This window comes from Maylandia zebra, linkage group LG12, assembly GCF_041146795.1.
Source record: "Maylandia zebra isolate NMK-2024a linkage group LG12, Mzebra_GT3a, whole genome shotgun sequence".
NCBI lineage: Eukaryota > Metazoa > Chordata > Actinopteri > Cichliformes > Cichlidae > Maylandia > Maylandia zebra.
Genome location: NC_135178.1, coordinates 37,985,453 through 37,994,094, shown reverse-complemented (window position 1 = coordinate 37,994,094; position 8,642 = coordinate 37,985,453).

Below are 8,642 nucleotides of genomic sequence, written 5' to 3'. Positions count from 1 at the left end.
AGTGTCAGAAGCTGTTAGATATCTGCTTTTGACAATCAATTGCACCTGTCATCCACAGGAGGGCGCCTAGCCGGGAAGTCCAGTACATTCCATATTAAAGTTGTTGCAAGTGCATTTTTTGTGTAAAAGACAGACACACACACACACACACACACACACACACACACACACACTGTAAGGTCTGAAGTGCAAAATTTGAATTACATTCCTTTGTATCTCTCCCTCTCTCTCTCTCTCTCTCTCTCTCTCTGTCTCTCTCTCTCTCTGTCAACACACACACACACACACACACACACACACACACACACACACACACACACACACACACACACACTGTAAGGTCTGAAGTGCAAAATTTGAATTACATTCCTTTGTATCTCTCCCTCTCTCTCTCTCTCTCTCTCTGTCTCTCTGTCAACACACACACACACACACACACACGCACACACACACGCTCAATGGAGTATAAAATAAAGACCGGGGCAGTTCTCTCACTGGAGTCTCTTAGAGTGGAGGCTGCCCTTGCTAGCAAGAAGTTCTGTGTGTTTCTCTTCTCTGAGTCTTTACTGAAGAAGTGTTTTATAACATTTTCCTTAACAACTGACATGTGTTTTTTGTGTAAAAGAGAGAGAGACACACACACACACACACACACACACACACACACACACACACTCACACTCACACTCAGCGGCTCAGAGATGAGGGAAAAACAACAGAAATCAGGATAGATTTTAATGTCAGGAGATGCCCTGTGATGCTGGGGCCATTGTGTAAGATTGGAATGTGTACCAGTGGCTGGTGGGTGGTCCTTGAAGGTCCCGGGAGGAGGCGGCGAGGAGGCAGCGGGTGGCTGGGCTTGAGCTGTGGATCAGGGACGTCATTAATTCTGCCTGGTGCTGCGTGTGCCCTGTGCAGCTTGGATGTCTGCCGCTGACGCTCTGTGGTTCCTGTTCTGCTGATCTCCTGGTCCACACACGGCTTCAGGGTGCACTGTACAAGCGGAGAAGAAATGCATCATTGGTTACCAAAATAAAACAGTGTCTTTCTGCCTGTGTCATTCTGTTTGGTTTCTTTGAGCGTTTGTTTCTTAAATACACAGCAAGTGTCACTCTCTCTCTCTCTCTCTCTGTCACACACACACACACACACACACACCAAAGCACACACACCAAAGCGCGCACACACACACACACACACACACACACACACACACACACACACACACACACACACACACACACACACACACAGACACAGACACTGTGAGGTTTGCAGTGCAAAATTTGAATTTTAGTGCATGGTGATTTGTCTCCCTCCAGTGGCCCATGGCAGGTATGATGAGGCTTAAATGATAGGTTATGGGGAAAAAGCCAGGAGAGGATGGGACAAAAGTGGAATAACTGAAAAAGTAAGAGGTGTAGAGGGCTGATGTTGGTGTCTAGGTGGGGGTTTTGGTGGGTGCCGGACGCTGTGGCGAAGAAGCCACGCCGATGGCTTCTTCGGTTCTGGAGATATGGCGAATCGGACCAAAAAGGATGGGACAAAAGGGTCCCAGTCGGAGAAAGGAAGGTGCAGAGGGCCTGGGTCCACCACCACTGTACTCAGCAGGCCCTGCCGGGTCGTTAGACACGCAGCATGGCAGGGATTGGTGACATAACATGTAGCAGTTTCCCTTCACAGAAGCCTCTGCAGCAGGTTGGTACAGGAGCAGGCACCAGAAGCAGGCCTGTGGAGCACTATGTCATCTGCTCGGCCTTGCTTCAGGATGCACTGTACAATTCGATAGCAAGACCTCATGGGTTACCACAAAAAAAACAGTGTCTTTCTGCCTCTGTCGTTCTCTTTGGTTTGTTTGAGCGCTTGTTTTTTAAATACACAGCAAGTGTCTCTCTCTCTCTCTCTCTGTCTGTCTCTCTGTCACACACACACACACACACACACACACACACACACACACACACACACACAGAAGCAGAGCAGCTGCTGTGCCACTGGGATTGAACAAGAGGTGCTCCCTCTGCTGGCTCAATGCGGTACAAAGTGTCAGAAGGTGTTATACCGGCGAAAATAACATCTTTCAATTGCATGTTTGGTCCACAGGATGGCGCCTAGCAAGCAAGTCCTGTACATTGCATATTAAAAGTTGTTGCAAGTGCACTCACATGTATTTTTTGTGTAAAAGGGACACACACACACACACACACACACACACACACACACACACACACGCTCAATGGAGTATAAAATAAAGACCGGGGCAGTTCTCTCACTGGAGTCTCTTAGAGTGGAGGCTGCCCTTGCTAGCAAGAAGTTCTGTGTGTTTCTCTTCTCTGAGTCTTTACTGAAGAAGTGTTTTATAACATTTTCCTTAACAACTGACATGTGTTTTTTGTGTAAAAGAGAGAGAGACACACACACACACACACACACACACACACACACACACACACTCACACTCACACTCAGCGGCTCAGAGATGAGGGAAAAACAACAGAAATCAGGATAGATTTTAATGTCAGGAGATGCCCTGTGATGCTGGGGCCATTGTGTAAGATTGGAATGTGTACCAGTGGCTGGTGGGTGGTCCTTGAAGGTCCCGGGAGGAGGCGGCGAGGAGGCAGCGGGTGGCTGGGCTTGAGCTGTGGATCAGGGACGTCATTAATTCTGCCTGGTGCTGCGTGTGCCCTGTGCAGCTTGGATGTCTGCCGCTGACGCTCTGTGGTTCCTGTTCTGCTGATCTCCTGGTCCACACACGGCTTCAGGGTGCACTGTACAAGCGGAGAAGAAATGCATCATTGGTTACCAAAATAAAACAGTGTCTTTCTGCCTGTGTCATTCTGTTTGGTTTCTTTGAGCGTTTGTTTCTTAAATACACAGCAAGTGTCACTCTCTCTCTCTGTCACACACACACACACACACACACACACACACACACACACCAAAGCAAACACACCAAAGCGCACACACACACACACACACACACACAGACACTGTGAGGTCTGCAGTTCAAAATTTGAATCTCAGAGCTTGGTGTTTTTGTCTCCCTCCAGTGGACAAATGCAGGTATGATTAGGGTTGGTTAGGTTAAGGGGATTTAGCCAGAGCTTGACGGAATAAAATGGAATAACTGGGAAAGTAAGTGTCGTAGAGGGATGAAAGTGGTGTCTACGTGGGGATTTTCTGCCGCTCCGCACGCGCTGGTGAAGACCCCATGTCGATAGCACCAACGGTTCTGGACTTGGTGTAAATGGGTCCAAATTTGACGGAATAAAAAGGTCAAAGTGGCAGATAGGAGTGTCCGATCGGGCCGATTCCACCACCACTGTACTCAGCAGGCCCTGCCGGGTCGTTAGACACGCAGCATGGCAGGGATCGGTGACATAACATGTAGCAGTTTCCCTTCACAGAAGCGTCTGCAGCAGGTGGGTGGAGGAGGAGGCAGCAGAACCAGGCCTTTGGAGCACTGTGTCATCTCCTGGTCCTGATGCTTTGAATCTCCCTCTCTGTCTGTCTGTCTGTCACACACACACACACACACACAGTAAGGTCTGAAGTGCAAAATTTGAATTACATTCCTTTGTATCTCTCCCTCTCTCTCTCTCTCTCTCTCTCTCTCTCTGTCAACACACACACACACACACACACACACACACACACACACACACACACACAGTAAGGTCTGAAGTGCAAAATTTGAATTACATTCCTTTGTATCTCTCCCTCTCTCTCTCTCTCTCTCTCTCTCTCTCTGTCAACACACACACACACACACACACTCACACACACCAAAGCACACAGACAGAAGCTGGTCACAACTGCTGTGCAACTGGGATTGAACCAGGGGGGCTCCCTCTGCTGGCTCAATGCGGTACAAAGTGTCAGAAGCTGTTAGATATCTGCTTTTGACAATCAATTGCACCTGTCATCCACAGGAGGGCGCCTAGCCGGGAAGTCCAGTACATTCCATATTAAAGTTGTTGCAAGTGCATTTTTTGTGTAAAAGACAGACACACACACACACACACACACACACACACACACACACACTGTAAGGTCTGAAGTGCAAAATTTGAATTACATTCCTTTGTATCTCTCCCTCTCTCTCTCTCTCTCTCTCTCTCTCTGTCTCTCTCTCTCTCTGTCAACACACACACACACACACACACACACACACACACACACACACACACACACACACACACACACTGTAAGGTCTGAAGTGCAAAATTTGAATTACATTCCTTTGTATCTCTCCCTCTCTCTCTCTCTCTCTCTCTGTCTCTCTGTCAACACACACACACACACACACACACGCACACACACACGCTCAATGGAGTATAAAATAAAGACCGGGGCAGTTCTCTCACTGGAGTCTCTTAGAGTGGAGGCTGCCCTTGCTAGCAAGAAGTTCTGTGTGTTTCTCTTCTCTGAGTCTTTACTGAAGAAGTGTTTTATAACATTTTCCTTAACAACTGACATGTGTTTTTTGTGTAAAAGAGAGAGAGACACACACACACACACACACACACACACACACACACACACACTCACACTCACACTCAGCGGCTCAGAGATGAGGGAAAAACAACAGAAATCAGGATAGATTTTAATGTCAGGAGATGCCCTGTGATGCTGGGGCCATTGTGTAAGATTGGAATGTGTACCAGTGGCTGGTGGGTGGTCCTTGAAGGTCCCGGGAGGAGGCGGCGAGGAGGCAGCGGGTGGCTGGGCTTGAGCTGTGGATCAGGGACGTCATTAATTCTGCCTGGTGCTGCGTGTGCCCTGTGCAGCTTGGATGTCTGCCGCTGACGCTCTGTGGTTCCTGTTCTGCTGATCTCCTGGTCCACACACGGCTTCAGGGTGCACTGTACAAGCGGAGAAGAAATGCATCATTGGTTACCAAAATAAAACAGTGTCTTTCTGCCTGTGTCATTCTGTTTGGTTTCTTTGAGCGTTTGTTTCTTAAATACACAGCAAGTGTCACTCTCTCTCTCTCTCTCTCTGTCACACACACACACACACACACACACCAAAGCACACACACCAAAGCGCGCACACACACACACACACACACACACACACACACACACACACACACACACACACACACACACACACACACAGACACAGACACTGTGAGGTTTGCAGTGCAAAATTTGAATTTTAGTGCATGGTGATTTGTCTCCCTCCAGTGGCCCATGGCAGGTATGATGAGGCTTAAATGATAGGTTATGGGGAAAAAGCCAGGAGAGGATGGGACAAAAGTGGAATAACTGAAAAAGTAAGAGGTGTAGAGGGCTGATGTTGGTGTCTAGGTGGGGGTTTTGGTGGGTGCCGGACGCTGTGGCGAAGAAGCCACGCCGATGGCTTCTTCGGTTCTGGAGATATGGCGAATCGGACCAAAAAGGATGGGACAAAAGGGTCCCAGTCGGAGAAAGGAAGGTGCAGAGGGCCTGGGTCCACCACCACTGTACTCAGCAGGCCCTGCCGGGTCGTTAGACACGCAGCATGGCAGGGATTGGTGACATAACATGTAGCAGTTTCCCTTCACAGAAGCCTCTGCAGCAGGTTGGTACAGGAGCAGGCACCAGAAGCAGGCCTGTGGAGCACTATGTCATCTGCTCGGCCTTGCTTCAGGATGCACTGTACAATTCGATAGCAAGACCTCATGGGTTACCACAAAAAAAACAGTGTCTTTCTGCCTCTGTCGTTCTCTTTGGTTTGTTTGAGCGCTTGTTTTTTAAATACACAGCAAGTGTCTCTCTCTCTCTCTCTCTGTCTGTCTCTCTGTCACACACACACACACACACACACACACACACACACACACACACACACACAGAAGCAGAGCAGCTGCTGTGCCACTGGGATTGAACAAGAGGTGCTCCCTCTGCTGGCTCAATGCGGTACAAAGTGTCAGAAGGTGTTATACCGGCGAAAATAACATCTTTCAATTGCATGTTTGGTCCACAGGATGGCGCCTAGCAAGCAAGTCCTGTACATTGCATATTAAAAGTTGTTGCAAGTGCACTCACATGTATTTTTTGTGTAAAAGGGACACACACACACACACACACACACACACACACACACACACACACGCTCAATGGAGTATAAAATAAAGACCGGGGCAGTTCTCTCACTGGAGTCTCTTAGAGTGGAGGCTGCCCTTGCTAGCAAGAAGTTCTGTGTGTTTCTCTTCTCTGAGTCTTTACTGAAGAAGTGTTTTATAACATTTTCCTTAACAACTGACATGTGTTTTTTGTGTAAAAGAGAGAGAGACACACACACACACACACACACACACACACACACACACACACTCACACTCACACTCAGCGGCTCAGAGATGAGGGAAAAACAACAGAAATCAGGATAGATTTTAATGTCAGGAGATGCCCTGTGATGCTGGGGCCATTGTGTAAGATTGGAATGTGTACCAGTGGCTGGTGGGTGGTCCTTGAAGGTCCCGGGAGGAGGCGGCGAGGAGGCAGCGGGTGGCTGGGCTTGAGCTGTGGATCAGGGACGTCATTAATTCTGCCTGGTGCTGCGTGTGCCCTGTGCAGCTTGGATGTCTGCCGCTGACGCTCTGTGGTTCCTGTTCTGCTGATCTCCTGGTCCACACACGGCTTCAGGGTGCACTGTACAAGCGGAGAAGAAATGCATCATTGGTTACCAAAATAAAACAGTGTCTTTCTGCCTGTGTCATTCTGTTTGGTTTCTTTGAGCGTTTGTTTCTTAAATACACAGCAAGTGTCACTCTCTCTCTCTGTCACACACACACACACACACACACACACACACACACACACCAAAGCAAACACACCAAAGCGCACACACACACACACACACACACACAGACACTGTGAGGTCTGCAGTTCAAAATTTGAATCTCAGAGCTTGGTGTTTTTGTCTCCCTCCAGTGGACAAATGCAGGTATGATTAGGGTTGGTTAGGTTAAGGGGATTTAGCCAGAGCTTGACGGAATAAAATGGAATAACTGGGAAAGTAAGTGTCGTAGAGGGATGAAAGTGGTGTCTACGTGGGGATTTTCTGCCGCTCCGCACGCGCTGGTGAAGACCCCATGTCGATAGCACCAACGGTTCTGGACTTGGTGTAAATGGGTCCAAATTTGACGGAATAAAAAGGTCAAAGTGGCAGATAGGAGTGTCCGATCGGGCCGATTCCACCACCACTGTACTCAGCAGGCCCTGCCGGGTCGTTAGACACGCAGCATGGCAGGGATCGGTGACATAACATGTAGCAGTTTCCCTTCACAGAAGCGTCTGCAGCAGGTGGGTGGAGGAGGAGGCAGCAGAACCAGGCCTTTGGAGCACTGTGTCATCTCCTGGTCCTGATGCTTTGAATCTCCCTCTCTGTCTGTCTGTCTGTCACACACACACACACACACACAGTAAGGTCTGAAGTGCAAAATTTGAATTACATTCCTTTGTATCTCTCCCTCTCTCTCTCTCTCTCTCTCTCTCTCTCTGTCAACACACACACACACACACACACACACACACACACACACACACACACACAGTAAGGTCTGAAGTGCAAAATTTGAATTACATTCCTTTGTATCTCTCCCTCTCTCTCTCTCTCTCTCTCTCTCTCTCTGTCAACACACACACACACACACACACTCACACACACCAAAGCACACAGACAGAAGCTGGTCACAACTGCTGTGCAACTGGGATTGAACCAGGGGGGCTCCCTCTGCTGGCTCAATGCGGTACAAAGTGTCAGAAGCTGTTAGATATCTGCTTTTGACAATCAATTGCACCTGTCATCCACAGGAGGGCGCCTAGCCGGGAAGTCCAGTACATTCCATATTAAAGTTGTTGCAAGTGCATTTTTTGTGTAAAAGACAGACACACACACACACACACACACACACACACACACACACACTGTAAGGTCTGAAGTGCAAAATTTGAATTACATTCCTTTGTATCTCTCCCTCTCTCTCTCTCTCTCTCTCTCTCTCTGTCTCTCTCTCTCTCTGTCAACACACACACACACACACACACACACACACACACACACACACACACACACACTGTAAGGTCTGAAGTGCAAAATTTGAATTACATTCCTTTGTATCTCTCCCTCTCTCTCTCTCTCTCTCTCTGTCTCTCTGTCAACACACACACACACACACACACACGCACACACACACGCTCAATGGAGTATAAAATAAAGACCGGGGCAGTTCTCTCACTGGAGTCTCTTAGAGTGGAGGCTGCCCTTGCTAGCAAGAAGTTCTGTGTGTTTCTCTTCTCTGAGTCTTTACTGAAGAAGTGTTTTATAACATTTTCCTTAACAACTGACATGTGTTTTTTGTGTAAAAGAGAGAGAGACACACACACACACACACACACACACACACACACACACACACTCACACTCACACTCAGCGGCTCAGAGATGAGGGAAAAACAACAGAAATCAGGATAGATTTTAATGTCAGGAGATGCCCTGTGATGCTGGGGCCATTGTGTAAGATTGGAATGTGTACCAGTGGCTGGTGGGTGGTCCTTGAAGGTCCCGGGAGGAGGCGGCGAGGAGGCAGCGGGTGGCTGGGCTTGAGCTGTGGATCAGGGACGTCATTAATTCTGCCTGGTGCTGCG